This window comes from Cygnus olor, chromosome 4, assembly GCF_009769625.2.
Source record: "Cygnus olor isolate bCygOlo1 chromosome 4, bCygOlo1.pri.v2, whole genome shotgun sequence".
In the NCBI taxonomy this organism is placed as follows: domain Eukaryota; kingdom Metazoa; phylum Chordata; class Aves; order Anseriformes; family Anatidae; genus Cygnus; species Cygnus olor.
The window spans coordinates 29,552,405-29,578,950 of NC_049172.1; the positions used below are offsets into that span (position 1 = coordinate 29,552,405).

A 26,546-nucleotide genomic window follows, 5' to 3' on the forward strand; every position below is an offset into this window, starting at 1 on the left:
TCTATTTCCATAGCTTAAAGACTTTATGACTTAATCACTTTTAATCTTCTTTCAGTTTGCCATTTATATTTCTTCCCAGAGGTGTTATCTTTTTGATGTTGGGATTTTTAAATATCAGATAATGGCTTACTCCCCCCAAATTTTTCTTTTTTCTGAAATCCATTCCTGCAATTCAGGCCAAAATTCTTCAAATCAGACATGGCTTGTAATTACCTTGATTTTTGAGTGCCTGTTTATGATTTTCTGAAGCACAAAGTGTCATGACCCTGATACATGCAATAGATGTTGTGGCAGAATGGTGCTTATAGAAATCAGAGGCACACATGGCACTTAATCTTTATTGCAATGGACCTTCATCCAGGACTCACTGCAGTTGGTTATCTAAAGATAACAAAGTGTTAGTAAACACTTAGTTTATTAGTTTAAGATCAAGGTTTCATCAAGGTTTTCTCACACACACACATACACACTTTTCTGCTTGGAAAAAAGTGTATTTTCCTAGCTGGTTTAAGATCTATCTACACCATGGCAAACAGATTGTACTGCAGGTATTAAGCTATTTGTCTTCCAGAATATCTCTGTCCTTACTGGTACAGCCTTCTAGATCACACCCAGGATAAGTCACATGTGACTCTGTAACCAGCCATTGCCAGGTTAGCATTTGCTAGCTAGTTTTTTGTGCAACATTGAACGTTGCATTTCCCTTTCCCCTTCAAAGTGAGAAAGTAGCTTGAAGTTTTGCTTCATGCTAGCTGATTTTAAACATTTAGGTTTGGTCACTTTATCTTTTTTTTTTTTTTTTGTGCTTTTTTTTTTTCATTTGTTTTAAATCCCCATATACTGCATTCAGCTCTGTCTCCCTCAGCAACCTGTTTGTGCAAGTAGGACATGTCAAGCATCAGTGTTTCACTGTAGGCATCACAGAGAGGATGCAGAAGAGGGAGGGAGGATGCCAGCAATGGCAACTGGTTTCATCTATCACCCGTGTTAAATTAGGCATCTCAGAAAAAGATAAAAATGTCTTGCAATTCTACTACTAAGCATTTAAAAACAATTGTAGGGAGTTGCTGACAGAACAGAACTATGTATTTGCCTTGTGGAAGCTGCTGTTCTTGTAATTTGCTTATAATTAAAAAAGGTCTCTAGAGAAATTGAGATAATATAGAGCAATTTGTACCTATACCTCCTTTTCTCCTTTGGTGGCTCTTCATTTAGTGAAGTTCATCCTACAAGCAGAAGACAGATCTTTCCCCTTAAAATTCAGCGCTTTCCTTCATGGCCCATTTTGGGGAGGTCAGCCAATGATTCTGGGTACGTTCACTGTCTATGATATCAGGGCAGCCCAGAATAGCCCTGATGAATATAAAAATGAAAGAAGTAAACATTAACACCATAGAAAAAGACAAAAATATTACCAAATATAACAGAACCGATTAAAAAGAAAAAAAAAAACCTGCTTATGAACCACAAAACAATGCAAAACGGTTCAGTGTATTCCTCACTTGGAGGTTTGTAGGTCTGAAATGCTTCCGAATTAGGATTTCTTTGACAGCTGCAACAAATTTGTGTGAAAAATCTTGGTTCCAAATATCATAAGTATTCAAGAAAATGAACATTTAAAGTCACCCAGGCAACATCATTCTGACAAGAACAGTTTACAGGACAAATCAGAATATTATATTTTGTGCCAATAATGCATTACATTCTTCTTTGTAAAGCCTCTAAATGTTTTGCTGATGAGTAAGTCTATTACATATCCATTTGTGTTTGCTTGTTTTCTCTTTTTTTTTTTTTCCTAAGCAGAATTTGAAAACTTTTTGCATTGTCTGGTGTCTGTAGACATCTTGCAGTTTGTCCTGGTTGCTGGATTTCTGCAGATCCCAAATGAAAAGTGACATTAGAAGTGGATGTCACATCTACAGTAAAATAATGTTGATGCACTCAAGATCCTGTTGAATTATTACGAATGTGCTATCCAGATGTTCTGACTGCTCAGTAAATCAGACGTATTATATTCACTGTACTTAAATCACACCAGGTTTATACTTATTCTGTTCTGGAAATCCTCATCAGGAAAATGGAAACCATTATGTGCAAGGAGAGGCACAGTGTACAAATGTGCTCCCTGCTTCCCATCCTTTCACCTTCTGTGAACATGAGCAGTGATCCTGTTTCTCTGCTTTGGCTTGGTCAATATTACTATACAGGGACACATGGAGTACTTTTGACACATTAAGACTTGTTGAATATGAGAGGAACAATTACTAAAAGATTGCTTTTTTGTTTTGTTTTATTATTAATCTTTTCTAATAAATTACATTTCAATATGCTATATCAAATTCTCACAACAAATTGTATAGTCATTTCCTGTAGTCATACATGTTAGCCTCCCTCTACCCCCTAACCTGTAAAACACTGAATAAATATGAGGAAAGTGTTACCTGCTTCAGCAGAATTAAGTACAACTACTTATTTTCATCAGGTCAGTAACATTCAGAAAAGTGCAGACCACATTATTTGCTCTTTTTAAACGAAACTCTTCACTTTCAGATGCATAGATGTAAGTATCAATAATCATAACACCAGGATTTAATCTTATTGAAGCCTTGTCTTTCCATAACCAACCGGCTGAGATACACTTACCAAAATGTGTTCCAGAAACAAACTTTATTTAGAGAGCCAGAATATCTTCCAAAGGAATCTTGCAAGGTCTAAGAAGGTTAGGTATGCAGCAGTTGTTGAATTTTTATGGGAGCTGAATATCTTATATGAATATCTTATATCTTATGGATTTATTTAAGTTGCTGGGGATTTTTTTTTATTTGTTTTCCTAGGTAAAAATTTGCATTGTTTCTAGTATCTTGTGTGAAATCTTTTCTTTCCATTGTTTGTTTGTTTGCTTTTCCCAATTTGAGATTGAAAAAGCCATGTAAACTTGTTTTACAGTTTGTGAAGTAAACTCCTTTATGCTTCTGAGGCAATCTAGTTGTATTTTCCTTCTGCACAGAACAGTGACAAGGACAGATGAATCAGCAGTGGAGGCAAAGTACAGTGCAGCAAGCCACTTCTAGACATGAATGTACAATAGCATTCTTAACCATGTGCCTAGCACAAAAAGCAGCAGTAGAATCGTGTTTCTTTTCCGATTTCAGCATGTCAGTTTGCTTCAGGAAATGTGAAGGAAAGTTGCCATGGTGCAGGTGGGGAAGCATTTCTTCTTCCCTTCCATGCCATCAAACAGAGCCATATGACCTGATTTTAAATTTCTTCAAGATCCATCTTTGCATAAAGGAAAGATATATATGCAGTTATAATACTTTGGCCATCACAAATAAACACTCCAAATTCCAACATTGCTCCAAAACTAGTGGATATCTTTGTATCTGTGCACCACCAACGTGCAGAATGTGCCCTTCAAGAACATCAGAATCAATGGGAGATTGTCAGGAGTGTCTAACTGTTGCCCAAATTAATACAATTATAGTAGGACATAAGAACAAGACATCTTAGCTAGGTAATCTTGCCCTCCGTCCAGTGCCAGTCCGACCTGGACTTGAATTTATCAAGCTTAAGGCACTCCAACTGAGGAAAAAAAATGTGGTTTTGGTAGACAGTGATCGCATGAGAGGAACTCCTAGTAAATACTGAAGTATTAGTAAAGTCTGGGAAAACATACAAACAAGTAAACAAAGATCTTTTAGGAAACATGATAATTTTAAAATATATAAAAAACTACTGCAAAAGCAAGTAGCATTTTTCTTAGTCCCTGAGGACAGAAAGAGAAATACTATTGTCAGAAAGATTGTGAAATCATAAAGGATACACAGGGAAACACTTTCTAAAAAATATTGGGATAAACTCCAAAAGGAGCCTAAGCACTGGAGAACTTTAGTACATTGTCTGGAATCCTTCTGTCTGTCTATCTAACTGTCTGTCTGCCAGAACAGTAGATGTGTCAATGAGGGATTAACTAAAGCACTCTTCCTCTGACTCGGGGATTTGTCCATTTTAACAAAAAATTTATACGAAGAAACATTTTCAGTTCCTGCTGTCCCCACCTATCAAAGAGAAACCTTAGGTAACAACTGGCTGATCAGGAAGTCAATAGGACAATCAGAATAACAATCAACAGAGCTACATCAGAGCAAAAGCAGATCTGAAGATGAACACTAAGTTCTGAGTTTTGTCTTTTCTAATCATAACATAGTATGCCTTTACCCAAGGCTTTTGTTAAGATCAAATGAAGATATGAGACAATGAGCTTAAGAAAATCTTTCATATGCTCAACCTTTACCTACGGAGTTTACGCAACTGCAACGGAAATCGAAGGAAACACAAGTTTTAGACTACCTAACTGTAAGATTTAAGAAAACTTTCTTTGATTTCCTATTCCCATATTGCAACTGTTCATAAAAAGACTGAGTACTTACTCACAATTGCCAGACCTTAAATTAGGTCTGACTGTTTCATGTTCAGTGACTTTAATGTATCTACCTCGACTGGCATGAGACAGAAATACGTTCCTTTTGCTTTTACACAAGATTTGAAGTGATAAACTAATGATAAACTTCCTAGGTTAAATCAAATAGAAAATAACCATATTTTTTTTCATATTTCAAGTATTTTTTTTCTGCAATCTTTACTTACAATTTAACTACCATTAATTTCATCAAAGACCTGCATACAAGTGAAACTTATGCCATTACAATTGACCAGGAGAAACAAAAACAAACAAACAAGAAAAGATTTAACATCCTACACTGTCTAAGAACACAAAGTAGGATAAGAAGTATGAGTATTTCTAATCTGGTCTTGCAGCATGAAGAAACAGTGCTTGAAGCATTATTTTGACTAGATCTAATTTAGGGAAAATGAGGGAGATGGGAAAGGAAGAACAGTTATACATACCATATAGACCAATCAAAGCTGGCCGTGAAATAGTTAGCTGAGATACATAGCTAACGTAGATGTGTCAATCTAAAATTTAGAGTATAATGTGCAAAACTTGTGGATGACCCAGGGTGAATACTTACACAACTGACTGTACGTAGACCTCCACAACTTAGATACCTGTATCTTGTTAGTCATGTAGTTTCCATTCATAACTTATGGAGACACATCTAGAGCACAATCAGCCTGACAAAGATGTCCAAACTGTCAGATGAATTACAATCTACAAATGCCTAGTTCTCTTTATTGACTGTAAATAATAGCCTATGCTGATTAGTTCAGAAGTAAAGATCTACCAAGTACATATTTAAAGGCAGGTGAGATTAATTCCATTATTAATCTGTTCTTATTACTTCAGCCACCTTGTTTACATCCAGTTGGGACATCTCATGAGAGCTGCAAACCATACAAACTATGTGTTCATATTGCAGTATCAACTTCCTAACAATGAGAAAGCCACAGAGAAAAGCAAGCCACTTCTCTGAATTACATACTGTCTGGATTGATGCAGCCTTTGAAGAAAAACTTGTGGCTTTGAAGCGCACTTTCAATGAGTGAGACCATACTAAAATGTAGTTCCTTGATGGGATTCATAATTAAATTACCCTCAGCTTTTGTCCATTTTGTCCATGTGTAGCTCAATCACAGTTTACTTGAATGTCCTAAAAGTTGTAGGGAGATTTTTTTACAATTAGTATTTCTAACTTGTCTTTGAAACTCATGTTCCATAAAATCTATTCCAGTAAAACTCAGTTATTCAAATGTTCACAGAGAATAAACACAAAAGGAATTTGAGCATGCTATTAAAAATTCATTAAAAACCTCTGATATTACATTGATGGACAAGTGCAAGAAGCTACATAGATACTTATGTTTAAAAATCCCACAAATCTTTGCAGACTTATTTTTACATATTTCACCCAGATACTATACCATGATTTCTGTTTAGCAGAGAACTTCTTGTTTCAGAAGTGTTAAAGACTGTTTATCTAAAGCCCTTGACCTTCTTCAGTTGTGTTGTAATTATTTGTATTTATGTGTAACTTTACTATAATATCCATAGGACAAATAACTTGGAAATCACTCAACTCAGTGTTGCTTTTGAAGTGCTTGATTACTGTCGTATCTGGTTTCAAGATATGCCTCGCCCTCAAATAAAAAAAAATATATAAAAAAATAGGTATTTTAATTTGAACTGAACCCAGTACTCTGAGGTATCCAAGACACTATATGGGGCTAGACATAAGTCAGGAGGTATGAGAAATCTGTACCCTTCTGTATCATCAGCTATAGGCTGGGTCAGACACCCAAGAACATCTAAAACAGTATTAAATGCACCTGTATCAAGCCACTGTTCTAACTAAGAAAGGCAGCTTATTTTGAGGAAGAACAGTTAGACTGTCCCCTGGATGAATATCAAGTTGAAAGATATCTGTCTGAAGTCTGTGGAAAATTTCAAAACAGCAGTAGTCTATAAAGACTAACAGAGGCACCAAAAGGAAGTACCTTCTGGGAATGTTCTGTGCTGAAAGCTAGGAAGGTTAATTGCCTCTAACAGATTGAACCTGAAATGTAAGATATCCTCAAAGAAGAAAGCTATAAATATTTTGTTTAAAAAAATAAAAATAAAAATCAGAATGGAGAAGAGGGGGAGGCAAAAGATCTTCCAATTTACTCGTATTTTAAGAAATTTATTAATATTTTAACTGATTATCTATTTTAGATCTTCTAATCTTCTAATACTTCTATTCAAATGTTATCTTAAACCAGGTAGAAGGGAAATAATTTTAAGATTAATGGATAAGAGCAAGACGAGTCTGTGGTAAATATGTAAGGCAAAGCATTGAGGCCTCCTAACTAGTAGAAAGATGGTAATGCAGGAGGCACGGAAAAGTCTTCCAGTGAATAATAGTAATCAGTAAGGCACTTCAGTATGCATTAAGATATCAATATCAGGTGCAAACTTACCCACTCCTTGGTCTAGTTTTAAGATCTGAAGGGATAAGGCATTTCTCAGACACAGTATTAGTGGAAAGTTTACGCTATACGGTACAATATTTTACCAAGAAAAGTGCAAAACTTTCTCAAATACAAGTAAAACAGTTTTAAATAGATTTACACTTTTCCATCTTTTTTTTTTTTTTTTTCCAGTAGCAGCTTATTTACATAAAGTCTCTTATTTCTTTCCTTAATTTTTGTATTAATTCTATAACACTCCTTCAGGTTTCATTTTTTCATTTTTAAATTTCAAGTCTGGTATCTTTTCTTTTTGGTAATAATTGATTGGTATCTATTACTGATGGAAGAGTTATTAGAGTGTGTACTTTCCTCAACTTCTAAGTCAGAAGTTTGCTTTCTTGCCACTATCAAAACATTTCTGTTTCAGCCTGAAAGAGTATAAACCACCACCTAGGTTAACAAGCTGCTGAAGTTAAATGTAGTTTGAATCACTGGTGTTCACTTACCGTAGAGTTCACTTGGTAAGGATTTCTTGGAGGACTAATTCCCCAAAATTATTTCTGAAGAGTTAATGGGAGGCTTTCTATTATAAAAAAAAAAAAAAAAAAAAAAAAAAAAAAAAAAAAGCAAGTCTCACTTAAAAAGGGCAGAAAAGAGTAATTATTTTTTTTTCTTTTAGGAAGAGGGTGAATAATTATGGGAAGACATGACATTATGAAGAACAAAGTAAAGAATTAAAAATCCACCAAAACAATGGTTGAAATTTTCCCCTGCTGCTTTTCACAAATAAAAATACCTATCTATGTTTAAAAGCTTGATTTTAAATAACCTGTAAAGAAAGGATTGTTAACTGAAGGAAAATAAATCCAAACAGTAAAAAAGTGAATTAAGGAATTAAATAGAATAATTTTTCAGAGAATCAAATATGGATTAAACAATTCAATAATTCAGACATAAATAAACATTATTTAGAATTCCAGGGTTATACATTATACAAACATAATAACATTTATTTAAATAACCTAAGTAAATATTCTAATTTATCTTCACAACTAACCATGCTCACTGCAATGGCATTGAGAGTGCTATTAGCAGAAAATTTAAAACAATTCTGCCCCTTGTAAAATGACAGTAAAAGAAACATGTTAAACAAATTAATCAAAGAAGATACATGCATGTTAAACACTAATATACTACGTGCAAATGACTACTGAAGATTTTAACTTTCATTAGATATTACGATTTACGCAGATGATTAGATGCCATTGATAGAGAAAAAAATTGAAGGCGACAGGGCTCAGTAATATACATACTCAGTGCACTGATAAGATGAGCTTCTGGCTAGCTGCAATTGAGTATATGAGATTATCAACTATAGAAATTCTATTATTTCCTGCTTGGAGTTCATCTCTGAGTACCTGGCTCAACTGATCACTCCTGTAGCTTATCTGGTAAGTTTTACACAGTTTTGCCCAATAAAACGCAAAGCACTAAAGTAGATACTTGGGGTCCTCTGTTATACACGGCATGATACAGAACATGAAGCTCACGGCCAAGGAAAAAAGAAATTGTATCTCTGACTTCCAACTCCCAAGAATCCACAGTAACCCAGAATTCCTAAAAGCTATGCCCATGAGATTTTTGTTTTGTTTTGTTTTTTGCCATTTTCCACTAGCACAAGACCTGCAACAGGAAGTAGTTACTGATAGTTCTCTGGGGAAATGTTCCTGCTGCAAATGTAGGGTTTTTTTCATCCTCTGTATACAGTTACAGCACTGAAAAGGGACAAGGGCAGATTAAATTCATCCTCAAATGCACTCAAGAGCCAAAGAACTTCCTTTTGAAACCAGTGGGATATGAATGTGTTATAGCTATCTCAATTACAGCTAATTGCCAGAGTTATGGATCTTTTCCCAGCTTTTTAGTTTGAGCTTCTGCCTGCTGCTACACCAGTGTACAAATCTGAAACAAATCAGCAGAGGTGCCATTTCCTCATATCTGTTGTGTGAGAAAATGGACTGGATATATCTATAACACTGTAGAGTACACCAGGAGGGCTGCCTAGCTAATGAACCAATCCAGCCAACGTCTGGCATGAAGCAGGGCACAAACTGCTGAAAGAGGTGCACATCACCTCCTGGCAAGCTGGCATACAGTCTGTTAAAAAACTATCTATCATGCTGTCAAAGGTATCAAATCAGCAATGTTGTGGATAGATCTTTGTCATTATGACAGAGAAGTTTTCCTAGGGTGTAGTGTCACCTACCTATTAGACACGTAGCTTAGCTTTATTTCTTGGTCCAACACATACATATCATTGCTCTTCACCTTTGCAACTGTTCCTTCTTCCTTGCGCTTTAGAGCTGAAGAGTGGGAAACATTTTATGTTTGTTAATTTACCGCTCAAGTCAGACACCACTATGTTAATTTTAATCTGAAAATTAACTGGCAACATGAGATCTTTGAAATCCATCATCTAAGCAGAAACATGGACATTCCTTTTGTGCAGGCTGCTGAAATATATTAGAGTAAAACTGAGATATCTTTTCCAGGTAATAAATCCAGTCTGCTCTTATGTTGGCATATTTCTTTATTATTATTATCATTATTGTTATTATTACAAGTAACTGTAAAAAATATGTTTTTTAGGAGAATTACCTGAACAGAGATGTTATGACAGTTTTCTCTATTTTAATTATAAGCTCTACAAAGAGAATTCATGAAACACCTAAAGTAGATTTGAAACATACATCTTAGTAATTCTAAAACCAACCATCATAGCTATATTACAGCTAAACTACTAGCTCTAGAGTCCATTTGAAGAAAAAGAATTTCCAACAATGTATAAGACCTAAACATATTAATGGATAAATTCATTTCTGATGCAGATAACAACCTTTAAAGAAATTTAAACAGGACTCTCTTGTTATGATGGATGCTATAGGAGCCATCTTGCACTGTAATAGCAACCTATGTTTGAGAAGGAAACAAATAGTTTGGAAGCTGACTGTGCAAAGGCAGGTGGGTCTAATGTTGCATGGACACCTACTGGAAATCCCTTAGTAGGTAGCCATCACAAAAGTCTTACTTTTGAACCATTTATCCATTTGCTTGTCTGGTTTAAGAGCTCCTTTGCTCCTGGCCTAGGTTCTAGATTGGAGAAAAACTTCAATGTTTACACTTTCTGGTCAATCTTCCAACTGACAAAAACAGTGATCTCTGGTACTTTTTCCCTCATTTACCTTTCCCATGCCAGTTGCATCTTGGATATTGCCTCCTCACATAATTTAAGAGCAATAATGGACAAAAGTCCTGTTTGACACACAGAAACGGCTTTAAAGATGTTAACACAAGGCTGATGAATCTTTATTTAAAGAAGGAGCCAATTAACATGTTTATGTACCCTGCTTTATTGTGTGTGTTGGGAGGGATGGGTTCTGTCACAAAAACATGCTGAAAATGAGATTCTGCATTTCGTATAATTTGTTTAGGAATGTTCTGTGCAAAGTCTGGTTTTATTACTCCCAACTTTAGAAAACAACTTCCAAAGTCAAAATCTTTTCTAAGGTCCTTCCAGAATTTCAGTTCTGCTTCATTGTCTTTCCAGGTGTTTTCTCTTTTCCTGGCAAGTTTTCTTTTCCTCCCAAACCTATCAACAGACATTCCAACATTTTCATTTAGAATCAATTCCAAGAAACTCCTCAGAAAAATAAGAGGAAAAGTTTTCCACTTCCCTTACAGGTCTTTGTTCTGAAACTCAACGCTTATTGCACAGTCCTACCAGACCTTTCAGTCATCTAAATATACCAGCAGCCTCCGTACTAGATAACGAGGTTGCCTACATACCTGCCAAGTTGCTCACGGCACATGCTTAGAACATTCTGGATGACTTGTAGGTGTTCAACCTCCCATGCAGCTGAGGAACAGGTAGGGATGTACTGAAAGTTTGTATGAGGACAATGGAGTCTAGCAGCGCTTCAGACATGTCTGGGATGTTTGTGCTGCTCCCTGTTTCTGGGGCTTGTCTGCTTCCTGCAAAACATGCATGGTAATGTAACCAAGAAATACAGAGCATCCAAACACCATATGCCTTAGTTGGAGAGATGAGTTATCCCTTTAAGCCTTGTGAGTTACTCTTTGGAAGCATCTGCCGCCTTCTCCCATGACTGTTTACAGAGATTAAGTTCCGAGTTAACATTTACACCACCAAGCCAGATACTTTTTATTAAGAGATCAAAAAAAAACCCATAAACTAAAAACTTTGAGTAGAAATTCGGAATACAACCTGTTATGTCAGCAGACACTTCTTTTATAACCATCTGTCTTCTATGCTTCAACCATTTCACCAAGATGAAAGGTAGCAGTCACATTTATTAGCATTTTTTAAGTCTAAAATTGCATATGTGATAAAGATGTGCTTGCCAACAGCTAATGTCAATCTCCAGCAGCATAATAAAGTCAAAAAACTGTCCCAAATTGCCTACCAAAAAAAAAAAAAAAAAAAAAAAACTGCACAGTTTTAAACAATTTTAAATAAAAAGAATCTAATTATGTGTAAGCGTTCATAAGATCAGGGATAAAATGTGAACACTTAGTGTTGATATTGATATATATAATCATAGACCAAAATATAATCTAAACTGTCATTCAGCAATTAAAATTCTTTAGAATTATTTGGTCTTTTAACATCTGGTTTATCTGGTTGCCTGACACACTGCAGATGAGCATTTAAGGCACAGCTCGTATTAAGTGCTGGGGTAATAGTTCAGTCGTTTAGATATTGACGGCATGGGTATCATCCTTCTAGAACAGCAAATTAGATAAGATTAGCACTTACAGATGAGATTTAGATTACTGTGCATTGAATTCATTACATTACAATTTCTTGATAAAACCTTGCACATTTCATGCTAAATTAATATACACCAAATATATATATATATATAATATATATATATATATGTGTGTGTGTGTGTGTGTGTCATCTCTGAGATAGCAGTGTGTGCTGCGTCAGGGGACAGAGCACACCAGCTGCACAGCAGTGGTCACAAGTCTTCTGCGCTGTGCCCATGTGCTGTGGGGACGCTCCAGCGCAGCAATGCAGCTGGCACCGCCTTGCAACTAGGCAGATGAAAGGGCTATTATCTCTCAGATGTCTTTGCCTCATTGACACCCAGTGGGGTGGCCAACACATCCCCCTCGTCCTATTCTGCAATTTATATGAATATATAAGAGAGGAAAGAGAGAGGAAGGAGAAGAGAGAGTGAGTCAGTCTTGCTTAGAGTCAGTTTGAGGAAACTTTATCAGAACTAATTGACTTTGAGATTCCCTGACAATCTTGGGTAGTATAGTCAAGGATCCTCTCCCCTCTCTCTCTCTCACACACATATTTACTTTCCTGCTCCCTAGCAAATGAAATAAATCAGCAGAATGCGTTAACATGAAAAAGGAAACCAAAAACTTTGCTTCCTGCTCCCAGGTGAGTTCTTTTCTTCCCCAGACGCTCTCCCTTCTCAATCTCTTTCTCTAGTTCTTGCTGCCTAGTTCAGAAGTGAAATTAAAGCATCTCATATCAGCTTAGTGGTCATGGCATTCCTGGGAGCAAAAACAGCATACTCAAGGAGAAGATGCTTAAAATCCACATTTCACTTTCCAGGGACGTGCCCTAACTTTTAAATTGTTTTATAAAGATGTTAGTTCCTGTGCTATTTTTGTCCATATTCTGAACTGAACTCAGATGCCTCCACCTTGACTGTGCTGGCATGGTGAAGTGCCCAGTCCAAGAATCCTTAAGGGTCAGATCTCTCTGACAACATTAACAGCTCAGGAGTCACATCTCTGAACTGTAAGGGAGTTTCAGTATCACGTGTCTAGCTGGTCAAACTCTAAACTATGAAGAGTTACTTATTCTCAGGCACTTAGAGAAGTATGCATCCTAAAACAGAGATGGCTTAGGTGTTCCCAGGTTTATGATAAAGGATAGTGTGTGGCCTGAATAATTTTCTCAGACTAAGATAACACAAATTTATGGTAAGCATTAAAATTAGACCAACTCCAGTTTAACTTAGATTTAACCATGAGCTCCATCATATTCCATAAGTAGGGAAATATTAAAAAATCACATTTTTCTGTTTTCTATAAAATGGTGTTAGATTAGCATACAGCAGGAAACAAAGTTATGCATATAGCATTTGCTTTATCACTCATACATAGAAGAAAAGGTCTTCTGACTTTCTAGAAATTTCCGTGCCTATGTAAATATACTTTCAAGCTTGATTATATGATTTCCTACAACTTACCATACCCTTGCTTTTTTGGATTTCTATTACGTCACCCTGACACCACTTTAAAATCCTTTCTTTGTTAAGATCGTTTTCATATATTGTCTTTTTTTTTTTTTTTTTTTTTTTTTTTTTTTACTTTTATCAACTAACAATTTAATAACACTTTACTTGAGGTTAAATTATGTGTTTCTTCACATGGTAACCGAATAAGCAGCAAATTTCTGATAGCAAATAAGTCATCACAATAAGCCATCTCACTAAGAAGGCAATGTGTCGTCATGTCATTCTGAACAAACAGCCCAGGTTACATTTTTCTTTAGCTATTTTGGTCTTCCTCTTAACACACAAAGAAAAACAGAGACCTTGGTAACAAGAAACTTACTGCTTCTTCATTACATCTCTCAAATGTAGCCATTTCTTTGCTTTTTTTTTTCCCCACTACAGAAAAATAGACATTTGAATGTGCATAGCAGAGTCAATTTCCAGTTAGCAATTCATAATATATCTTATTATGCCCCTTAACAGCTATCCCTCACCTTCCTGAGCTTGATTCCAGCTTTTACTGCTGCCAGTAAATACCTCACCTAGTATTTCCTAGAGGCACAAAATTACTGTATTTTATGTTGAGCTCATTGCAATAAGTACGCTTTCTCCTCTTTCAAAACCTAAATATGAGACCTAAATATGATCCATTTTATATACAGATGCATTCATTGTAAACTTGTAGTAAATATGAGGAAACTTGACTATGTTATAACGCTAATGCAAAGAATATACATCCACTGTCAGTACCATTTCCTCTGTTCAAATGTTGTACCAAAAAGCACCTACTGAACATACCTGGACAACGCCAGGAGCAATCAGAGAGAACTCACCACCAACAAAGTTAAGGTGCAGACCATGAGCTAACGGACATCCAGAATGGCCACAGGTGAGGCAAACTGTCCCAATGCTTTTTAGTTTTGAAGGCTTCACCCGTGGTATCCTAATGGCATATCCTAATAGATTAATGTCATGATCTTCCCACAACACAACTAATCTCAGTTTGGGGTCATTCAAAATGCATATTCTTTTTCCCAGATAGAGATAGGAGAAAAAAGAGGCTTAATACAGCTTTTCACAAACTAGTTAGTTGCAAAAAAATATGTATCGTTTTGCAAATCTAGATAAGGGTAATCACGGAATCATAGAATCATTAAGGTTGGAAAAGACCTTCAAGATCATCTGGTCCAACCATACTACTACCACCAATATCGCACACTAAACCATGTCCCTAAGCACCACGTCCAACCTTTCCTTAAACACCCCCAGGGGACGGTGACTCCACCAGCTCCCTGGACAATCCATTCCAATGTCTGACTACTCTTTCTGAGAAGAAATGTCTTCTAATTTCCAACCTAACCCCCACCTTGGCACAACTTAAGGCCATTCCATCTAGTCCTATCACTAGTTATCTGCAAGAAGCAGTCAACCCCCAGCTCCCCATACCTTCCTTTCAAGTAGTTGTAGAGAGCAATAAGGTCTACCTTGAGCCTCCTCTTCTCCAGACTAAACAGCCCCAGGTCCCTCAGCCACTCCTCAATAAGACTTGTGTTCTAGAACCTTCACCAGCTTCACTGCCCTTCTCTGGACACACTTCAGGGCCTCGATGTCCTTCTTGTAGTGAGGGGCCAAAAACTGAATACTGTACTCAAGATGCGTTCTCACCAGAGATCATCTAGATCATCATCTAGATACCAATGCAATAGATCTAGGTCTGAAGATGAAGGTGATATTACTGGTGTGACTAAGACTCTTATTTAACACTTACGGCACTCCAGGTAAGTGTTTGGTGGAAATGGATGGAAATTATTGAATGCCTAACTAAATAGCTAATGAAAAATCATTTGAATACTCCAGGATAACATAAGTGTTGTAGTTACAAAGGCTGAACGGATACATGAATCGCTGTGAAGATTTTTAGAAATACTGTATTATACCTAGCACAGTTCCAATATCAGCCCAGCTGTGAGTTGTTCTGATGTCTCTGAGTGAGGGCTGCCATTTTAATGTTGCTTCCTCAGCAGGAAATCCAGTCTGCAGCCCATGCTTTGTGAAAAAGGAAGTGCTACACTAATCACCTGAAGAATAGATGAGGGAATCAGCAGATGAGTGCTGGATTTTTTTTTTTCCTGTTTTAAGATAAACCCTGTTGTTTGCCAAATTTCCTAAACTTAGGTTCTTTGCTGTGTTTGCACAGAAGTTTGCCAAGCATCTTAAGTTGCAAAAGTAACCAGTTAATGTCTTTCCTCAAAAACCTACGTGCCTTCCCTGTTTCTGCCTAATTATTGCTGGATAGCTTCGGAAAATAGTCATCCAAATACTACTACTTTAAGCCAAATATTATACAACATTACAGACATAGAAATGCAGAACTGTGTGAGCAGCCTTCATCAGTGTATAGCAACATAATAAACAGTTGAAATGAGAAGATATATCACATGAACCTTGTATATGACAAGGTGGTAGATTCACCACAGGACTTGGTGTCTAAGGATGTTTCTGAGTAACTACATCCAATATGGGTGAGTCAATGTCCTTCAAATGCCTTTCTTCTTAACTCACTTAAGCCAGGGGTTAGACATTCACTAAAATCAGATCTTTGAATTTCAAAATCATCAGGCAGTAGAGATGACAAAACTGTACAATTCAGTGTACTAGAGGGAGAGCATACCCCCATCACACAGTATACTAAAGGTGTCATTCATTAAGCATCTGCTGAGCTCTTCCCTTACAAAGGCAGAAGACTAATACAAAAGTAAATTAAAACTTTAAGAAGGGGACAGTTTGATATGTTTATCTCCTCTTCTCCCTGACACAACAGGCTTTGACTACATGGAATGTCCCAGGAAGCCTCTGTACTCTGTACAGTGGACTGACGCTTGTCCACTGTGGGATGTTGAGGAGGTTACGTGAGCTGACAAGACAGCAGCTGACAAGAGAAAGGTAATAAAATCCTATTTAAAATATTTTATCAACCATGCAAACTATTCTCTCCTGAATATGACTGGGGAGTATTTTCAGTAAAATATGTTACATTGTAGTTTCGCTGTGGCCAGCAAACACCATCCTTTTTAAAATTATATGCATTTGCACACACTATTTATGGATGTCCTCTAGATTCTCTTACTGGATTACAGACTTTCTTCAGAATATATTAATCATGCTTTCATTTCTTGTATATAGGTATCACTGGGATGTAGCTTCATTCACAGTTACTTAGATTCCTTACCTCTGTAAATAAAAAGAGCCTTTTGTCTCTCCATGTTCACTTAAATTCAGCATTGCAGCAAAGACTTTAAAATTCCTGGCCCAACAGACAAAGGGTTAGATCTGTGGATCCCTGAGGGAAAGAAGAAAGGATGTACTAACAGCCTTTCTAATGATTTTTTGGTTACTTTGCTAGCAGCTCTCAAACTATATGAAGTGATGATGACCTTTTGCACCTCAGGTTAGCAAAGAGACCCCAGTCAGTATGTCTTGTCAACATCCCAATGGGATCTGATCCAATTCTTCAAAGTAGGGCCAAAATATCCAACTGAAGTGAACCACCCACCATTACATAATGGTAACTCTACAATCACCCCTAGATTTTTTCTGGGCTTTACTCAAAAACTGCAGTTTGGCCCTGTAGAGTTCAGGTTCAATAAATGTGCACGCTAAAAAAATATGCAGAGATGACATACCATCTTAAATGACAGCCATGATGTTTCATGATGTCTCCCTGCAAGAATACTTTGCCCTGCAATCTGAGCTGGTTATCTACCTTACCCTTGTGTGACCTTGAAGTACATGATCTTCTTGCATCCTACTAGGGCTCTGGCTTCAATGTAATCTCTGACTAAAGTTTGGGCTTCACTCGACCATCACTATCGTACTCTGTATTGAACAACACTGTCATTTTGCTACATATACATAAACTGTTATTTCGACATAAACTGGCTTCACAGGAAGACTACAGCCCTGAAAAATAGAGGGCAAGAGGCAAAGGGGCAAGATGGATTATGAAAAAAGAAAAATCTCAAGGGAAGTCTGATTAGAGGTACAGTGCACTGGCAGGAAGTCAGTTTTACCTCCCTCCCTATTCATTTTTTTAAGCATTTAGTGTGTTGGTAATGTAAGCAAAGAATTTTACATCATACATAAGTAATGTTTCTAAGATAATAATCACTCTAAAACTAAACTTTTTACAGCTGTTGCATCAAATCAAAGTGAGCTCTTGAAACAGTAAGTTTTCAGAGAAATAAAGACAGAGAGAGAAATGGTACTGGGAGTGAGAAGTACCAAAGCTCTCAGGCAATGCTGGAGGGTCATGGAGAATATTCAAGCAAAATTTTGAATCCATGCATAAAGAACTAGACTCAAAAGCAGTCACAAAAGATATTTTTGTGTATAGCAGTACCTGAAGTTCTCTGTTTCCTTATTAGTATAGTACTAAAAGAGAATGGAATTACTATCTCTGAGTGTGCAGGAAAAATATTGTATTCCTAAGAAAAGCGAAACTTTTAAAGGACATCATTGTTATCATATGTTCTTCTCAAAGAACAGAATTTCTTTCATTTCTCTAAATTTGAGGAATGTTTGACTGACAGTCACTTAGCAAGTCGGCCATGTAATTATGGCATACTGACTGATTCCATTAGAAGAGATCAAATAGTGATTGGAATCAAAGATATAAAGCTACTGGAATGACAGCTACATGATAGAAACCTAAATCAGGAAAAGCAGTAAGGACTTGTCAAAAAGAAGCTAGAAGAAAAGTGAGATGCAGTTACACCTGATCAACAGATTATCACAAGGGGAGACTTGGAAAATTGAAAGACAAAATAAAGTGGGAAACTTCACAGAATAGCAAGAAGCTGTGATGGATAGAAAATTCATTAGCTGTGGAAACACACACCAGCCCAAACATTTAACATCTGTATTTAGATGACATAAATTCAACCATTTTGCAATATTTTTCAATTTAACAAGCACATCAATGCTCTGCATTAAGAGAATAAATGTTCGAAAATCTAAAGTGGATTTCTAGAGGTAGCCTGAATCTCCAAAAGCTGAAATCAGGGACAGAAGGCTGAAGTCTTTCTGTACACACTGAGGGAATATTTCTGACTTATAGATTGGATATTTATACCTACCTGAATATGGGAGAAGGAAATGTGGTTGTTAGCTTTTGATTAGAAAACAAGATCACTAAAATCCCCATCAAAAATACCTTATAGAAGAAATAATGAATAACATGATCTTGAACTGAAAATCAAAAGTGAAAATAGAACAAAATAGTTCAGTGAGATGGGACCTTCAAAGATCTAGCTGAACTGCCCGATCTCTTCAGGGCTAATGAAATGAAACTGGTTACATGTTGTAAATGTTATGCCAATAATATGCTAAGCATTTACCAGCAGGTTTAATTCAAAAGACAAGGAGAGAAACCTGAAATTCTAATACAAAATTGCAAAATTGGTCTCTATTTACAGATACTGGCTAAAACAGTTTGATGCTGCATTATTATTCACATTTATTTGAAAGGGGATTCTTAGAGAACCTAATGTTAGTGAATATCTGAAATATAATAAATAGGCATAGTGTAATACATCATAGTGTATATTAAATTTGTATTCACGCGACATGAAATTCCAGGTTTTTGTCTGGTGATGTTTCACAGTTTAATGAGGCTCTGGTGATGTTTCACACTTTCAAGGCCTTGGGCAACCTGATCTAGTGGATGGCATGTCTGCCCATGACAGGGGGACTGGAACTAGATGACCTTTGAGGTCCCTTCCAACCCAAGCCATTCTACGATATGACCTGATATGAAAATGAACAAAAGAGACAGCGTCTCTTGCAAACTATTTAAACTCCTTTTTTGTGAGATTGTATTTCAGCATTTAACATTACAGGTATGTGACTGAACAGTTTGATGAACAAAGAAATTAAAGCAGTTAAATGTTATTCAAAAGGCTACAGAGGTTGGATGGGTTTAGCTCTGCTAAACTTAAGGGCATCACCTTTGCAGCACAGTACATCACCACTGAAATTGTGTTTCACAGGGGAAAGCAGATTCTCAATTTAGCAAAACTACAGCAGACAGTAGAAAAAATTGTAATGTGCAGCAAGAGAAACTGGTAGAGACACAAAAAAGGCATGATATAACAGGGATCCCAAAGTACGAAATTCATTATAAAGTGCAGTTACCATTCATTTTTGCATAGGTATTTCATGAACTTTAACAGACTGCAGCTATCAGAAAGGTTACTACTCATTTCTGTGAAGTACATGAAACCTGAAGACAAGGTTTTGAGCAAAACAAAAGGCAGATTATAACTAATTCTTAGTAATAAGCAGACAGACAGGTGGAATTTCCAGAGTTAGCTCCCACCTCCCCCCACCCCCACCCAAAAAATAAAAAATAAAAAATCTAGATATACACCAAAGAAAAAGTAGCAGAAACTGCAACGGAGCAGAAAACAGGAATATTTCATACCAGTTCAACTGGAATTCAGGAAAGATTGATTGCATATTGCTAAAACAGTTAATGTAACTGTAGTTGAGTTTGGCAAAAGGAATATGCTCTGGCATTTTTAGTAACTGAACCAGATCATTAGCAGGCAAGTCAGACACATAATTAACATAAATGCCTAGTCAGTCTGAGCCCGCTCTTAAGATACACAGATTGCACAATTCACAGCCAAAGAGAGAGGCATCAGGTTCTGTTCCCTTGTGTTTTTATGGCACATTCCATGGGAGACTTGTCTCACATCATCTTTTTCCTCTACTTAGGTTACTACACAGTCTTATCAAAACTACCCCAGAGAACGGTTTTCCTTGGTCAAAGATGTCTTGAGTTTTGGAGCTTGATTATTTTCCTTTATTCTGCTCCTTGAGATGTTACTTTCTGGCTCAACTACCCCTTGCTGCCAACTAACAGAAGACTGTATGACTCCACTGCTGACTTCAGGCAGGTGGTTTTGCTGCTGGATCAGACTTTCTTGCCCTGCCTGTTGAACAGCCAAGCTGCTTTGCGTTGCTGTCTCAGCTCACTTTACTCTATCTGCTGACTTTTGCTGAATCCTGTCAAATTCCTCTCAAACTTTGACCTCAACTTTAAAAGAAATGTAAGCCTTCCAAAAAAAGTTATAAAAATTTGCATTATTTTTTGCTGTGAGCCATGCCAATTAGGTAATATATTTGGAGCCTGAAAGACCCTGGAAATGTGCTCAAGTGTCCTAATTGTTGCAATATTTTCAAGAGTGATCAACAATCTAGGCCTAGATATGTGTGAAGAATCTTTGGGAAATGTAAATCTATCCATAATTCATTTTGCAACATGGGCAAATTGAACCAGCATGAGAATATCATAACTGTGACAATAAGTGTGTGAGATTCCAATATTCATTTTCAAAAGCCTTCATTTTGAATAATGTATTGCATGTGATAAAGGTTCAAGTATTTGTAAGCTTAAATGTCTAAGTAGAAATGTATGGATTTCGTAGTAAGTGTTCATCTGAAAACACCTACTTAGACAACAAAGCAGTGTGCTAGCCCTTCAGAACAGGTCTACCTTTATGCAAACAGTGATATTTTTCAGCACAACAGACAACTGGTATAGAAGGGACTACAGCTGACCTAAGAAAAGCAGAGAAAAATTCATGTACAGCTGCATCTGTGTGCATTACAGTTGTGTTAGAAGCCATGCTAAAGTTAAGAAATATTGTAGATCTCTCCTGTCTGAAATATGGGCATAACATATGATATTTTAGATTACTGTGATGCTGTTAAATATTAAAATGTATGTTTTAATTATGATCACCATATCATTAGCCATGACAGGAAAGTTCTAAATCACAATCTGAGTCCAGATGCCATAAGCATTATACCTGAAGACTAATATAGAAACCAAGTTGTTAAGCCTTTTTCCTCCCTTTCCTTGGCTTGACATTACCCATTTCAGTACCAGGCATAGATCTTTAAACCTAGGGTTTCATCCCTGAACCTGAAATTTCTACATCTACTTTTTTTTAATAGAAAAGTAAGATGTGGTTTGGTTTTTGTTTGTGTTTTTGTTTGTTTTAATCATATTTTAATGAGCTTTACCTGGTTTATATGTTAAAATATTTCATTTTTATTTAGTTTATTTAATATGTTTATTCTAAAGTAGTGAGAGATCTCAATATTTTTGCAATTCCAAGAATTGAGCAAGAACTATTATAAATAGATAAAATTCAGTGATATTTATATATTGAACTGTGAATGTTGCTATAAACACCTACAGCAAGTAGAGAGTCATATCCTGTGGTGTCTATAAGAGAATGTCATTCATCCATCAAGACCCCCAAGTCCTTTTCTGCCAAGCTGCTTTCCAGCTTGGCAGCTCTCAGCATATACTTGTGCATGGAGTAATTCCTCCCAAGGTGCACAACTTTGCACTTTCCCATGTTGAACTTCCTGAGGTTGCTGTCAGCCCATTTCTCCAGCCTGTTGAGGTCCCTCTGGATGGCAGCACAGACAACCCTCTGACATATAGAATCATAAAATCATTAAGGTTGGATGAGACCTTCAAGATCACCTGGTCCAACCATCACCCTACTACCAATGTCACCCACTAAACCATGTCCCTAAGTGCCAGGCCAAACCTTTCCTTGAACACCCCCAAGGTGCTCCTTCCACTTGTGTGTCACCAGCAATTAATCAGATTATTAATGAAGATGTTGAACAGGATTGGACCCAGTACTGAAACCCTAGGAAACACTGCTAATTACTGGCCTCCAGCTAGACTTTGTGCTACTGATCACCACCCTCTGGGCCCAGCTTTTCAGACAGTTTTCAGTTAACATCACTGTCTGATCATCCAGCTCATACTTCAACAGCTTCTCTATGACGATCTTATGGGAGACGGTGACAAAAGCATTACTGAAGTATAGGCAAACAATATCAACTGCTTTTCCCTCATCTAGCAAGTGAGCCATTTCATTATAAAAGGTTATTAGTTATGCCAAACATGGATTCCCCTTGTTGAATCCATGCTCACTGTTCCTGTTCTTCTTGTCCTTCATGTGCCTGGAAATGGTTTCCAGGATTAGTTGTTCCATCATCTTCCAAGGAATCAAGGTTTAGCTAACCAACCAAATGCTTCAGAGTAGTATTGTTTTCCTCAAACTAAAATATTACTTCCTGGTAGCAGAAAACTGCTCTTTTAGTGATTCTTTATTGCTATTATAGGACAATGATTCCCTAATTCCAACTTTTCTTCTCATGTTAGTTCATGCCAATTTATTTGTTATATTTTAAAATGTCCCTTGTCTCTCTCTGACTTCCAAGCCCTAATTCATAGACATAAAGCTTTTTTATATAGGAGAACTAACTAGGATGAATACCTCTGTTTGCACATAAATAAGATCATTCATACTCCAGTAACATTATTCACATGCATAAAAGCTCTTCTCCAAATATTTGTATGAACAAAAAGTTTGCATGAATTTTCGGGAGAAAACTGAGCAAACAAAGGTGCATGCATTACTGAATCACAGAGAAATCAGAATTTGTAAAAAAAAAAAAAAAAAAAAAAAAAAAAATTAATGAAAAAAATTATTTGTATTGTACCTGACTTGAGATAACAATTCTCTAAACTTAATCAGTTTTCAATAAGCTCTGGACTAAATTTCTATGTATTAATTATCTAAAGATCAGTAGAAATTTCTCTCTTACCTGAAAGTTTGGATAATCCTTAGGAATTCTACAGACACTGAAACTGTCTGTACAAAATTCACCTGTGAGATATTATCAAATCCCTTTATTTAAATGCCACCTCTAGATCAGGAAATTTGTAAACCTTCATGTTGTGGTTTAGCCCGGCTGGCAGTCAAACACCACACAGCCGTTCGCTCACCCTCCCCCCTCCCTCTCCGGGATGGGGGAGAGAAATGGGAAAGTGAAGCCTGTGAGTTGAGATAAAGACAGTTTATTAAGACAGGGAAAAGAATAACAACAATAATAATAATAATAATAGTATTAATAGTAATAATGTGTACGAAATAAGTGATGCACAATGCAATTGCTCACCACCCGTTGACCGATGCCCAGCCTATCCCCGAGCAGCCGGCCACCCCTCCACCCCGGCTAGCCACCCCTATATATTGTTCAGCATGACGTCAGATGGTATGGAATACCCCTTTGGCCAGTTTGGGTCAGCTGTCCTGGGTCTGTCCCCTCCCAGCTTCTGCTGCATCCCTAGCCTGCTCGCTAGCAGGACAGAGAGAGGCTGAAAAGTCCTTGGCTTGGTGTAAGCACTGCTCTACAACAATTAAAACATCAGCATGTTATCAGCGCTCTTCTCATTCTAATCCAAAACATAGCACCCTGCCAGCTACTAGGAGGAAAATTAACTCTGTCCTAACTGAAACCAGGACAGATATCCACCCCTTATTCCATACCATTTATGTCATGCTCAGGTTACACTCTTTCCAATACTTTCTAATTAATCACCATTTTCATCTATGATATATAGCAACCATGGTAGCGATGACATACAGTGTTATATGATAATTAACATATTATAATTCAACTCATGGGCTATTCTCACCCAGTATTAGGTCCCCTTGAGGTACACACCGGACCTCCCCATTCTCTTGCATTACCCACCAAGTGCATCCAGGTCCCCGAGCAAAAGCAATCCCACGAATGGGCTTGCCTTTTCCTGAGGCGGGAGTAGCCCAGACTGTCTTACCCAGCATGTTTCTTACGTGCACTACAGGAACTTTATCCCCTTCTACAGTGCGTAACAGGTTTGATTGGGCAGGTCCAGCTCGGTTGGCAGATCCTCTAGTATTGACTAACCAGGTGGCCTTTGCCAGATGTGTTTCCCAATTTTTGAATGTCCCAGCACCCATTGCTTTCAGTGTAGTCTTTAACAGTCCATTGTATCGTTCAACTTTCCCGGAGGCTGGTGCATGATAAGGGATGTGATACACCCACTCAATACCATGTTCTTTGGCCCAAGTGTCTATAAGGTTGTTTCGGAAATGAGTCCCATTGTCTGACTCAATTCTTTCTGGGGTGCCATGTCGCCATAGGACTTGCTTTTCAAGGCCCAGGATAGTGTTCCGGGCGGTGGCATGGGGCACAGGATATGTTTCCAGCCATCCGGTGGTTGCTTCCACCATTGTAAGTATGTGGCGCTTGCCGTTGCGGGTTTGGGGGAGTGTGATGTAATCAATCTGCCAGGCCTCTCCATATTTGTATTTCAGCCATCGTCCTCCATACCAGAGAGGCTTTGACTGTTTGGCTTGTTTAATTGCAGCACATGTTTCACAATCATGAATAACCTGTGCTATAGTGTCCATGGTCAGGTCCACCCCTCGGTCACGAGCCCATCTGTATGTTGCATCTCTACCTTGATGGCCTGAGGTGTCATGGGCCCATCGGGCTATAAATAATTCACCTTTATGTTGCCAGTCCAGGTCCACCTGAGCCACTTCAATCTTAGCAGCCTGATCCACCTGCTGGTTGTTTTGATGTTCTTCAGTAGCCCGATTCTTGGGCACATGAGCATCTACATGGCGTACCTTTACAACCAGGTTCTCTACCCGGGCAGCAATATCTTGCCACAATGCAGCAGCCCAGATGGGTTTGCCCCGGCGTTCCCAGTTGTTCTGCTTCCATTGTTGTAGCCACCCCCACAGGGCATTTGCTACCATCCATGAATCAGTATAGAGATAGAGAACTGGCCACTTTTCTCGTTCAGCAATATCTAAGGCCAGCTGAACGGCTTTCACTTCTGCAAACTGACTCGATTCACCTTCTCCCTCAGCAGCTTCTGCAACTCGTCGTGTAGGACTCCATACAGCAGCTTTCCATCTCCGATGCTTTCCCACAATACGACAGGACCCATCAGTGAACAGGGCATATTTCTTCTCATTTTCTGGTAGCTTGTTGTACAGTGGGGCTTCTTCAGCACGGACTACCTCCTCCTCTGACGATATCCCAAAGTACTTGCCTTCTGGCCAGTCCATAATCACTTCCAGGATTCCTGGGCGACTGGGGTTTCCTATTCGAGCCCGCTGAGTAATCAGTGCAACCCACTTGCTCCATGTAGCATCAGTTGCATGATGTGTAGAGGGGACCCTTCCTCTGAACATCCAACCCAGTACCGGCAGTCGGGGTGCCAGGAGGAGCTGCGCTTCAGTACCGACCACTTCCGAAGCAGATCGAACTCCCTCATATGCTGCCAATATCTCCTCTTCGGTTGGAGTATAGCGGGCCTCAGATCCTCTGTATCCCCGACTCCAAAACCCCAGGGGTCGACCTCGAGTTTCCCCAGGTTCTTTCTGCCAGAGGCTCCAGGTGGGGCCATTCTCCCCGGCTGCGGTGTAGAGCACATTCTTTACATCTGGTCCTGTTCGGACTGGCCCAAGGGCTACTGCATGAACTATTTCTTGTTTAATTTGTTCAAAGGCTTGTCGTTGCTCAGGGCCCCATTCAAAAGCATTCTTCTTACGAGTTACTTGGTAGAGCGGGTTTACAATCAGACTGTAATTTGGAATATGCATTCTCCAAAACCCCACGACACCTAGGAAAGTTTGTGTTTCCTTCTTGCTAGTTGGTGGAGACATAGCTGTTATTTTGTTGATCACATCCATTGGGATTTGACGACGTCCATCTTGCCATTTTATTCCTAAAAACTGGATCTCTCGTGCAGGTCCTTTAACTTTATTTTGTTTTATGGCAAAACCGGCCTTCAGAAGGATTTGGACTATTTTCTTCCCTTTCTCGAAAACTTCCTCTGCAGTGTCACCCCACACAATGATGTCATCGATGTACTGCAGGTGTTCAGGAGCCTCCCCCTGCTCCAGCGCAGACTGGATCAGACCATGGCAAATGGTAGGGCTATGTTTCCACCCCTGGGGCAGCCGATTCCAAGTATATTGGACTCCCCTCCAAGTGAAAGCAAACTGTGGCCTGCACTCTGCTGCTAGAGGGATGGAGAAAAATGCATTAGCAATATCAATTGTGGCATACCACTTGGCTGCCTTTGATTCCAGTTCGTACTGGAGTTCTAGCATGTCCGGCACTGCAGCACTCAGTGGTGGCGTGACTTCGTTCAGGCCACGATAGTCCACTGTTAGTCTCCACTCACCATTAGACTTTCGCACTGGCCATATGGGACTATTAAAAGGTGAATGGGTCTTGCTGATCACTCCTTGGCTCTCCAGTTGACGAATTAGCTCGTGGATGGGAATCAGGGAGTCTCGGTTGGTGCGATATTGCCGCCGGTGCACAGTTGTGGTAGCGATTGGCACTTGCTGTTCTTCAACCCTC

The 26,546-nt window shown here is 38.1% G+C and overlaps 1 long non-coding RNA gene across 1 annotated transcript; it reads right to left on the minus strand.

Annotated features, from left to right (window-relative positions):
• Positions 1-1,183: 1,183 nt before the first annotated feature.
• On the minus strand, positions 1,184-14,756 carry LOC121069552. The gene is made up of 3 exons (XR_005819486.1): positions 14,720-14,756; positions 10,756-10,941; positions 1,184-1,353 (listed from the first exon to the last, which is right to left on the minus strand). It is a non-coding gene; the product is annotated as an uncharacterized LOC121069552 (long non-coding RNA).
• Positions 14,757-26,546: the final 11,790 nt, after the last annotated feature.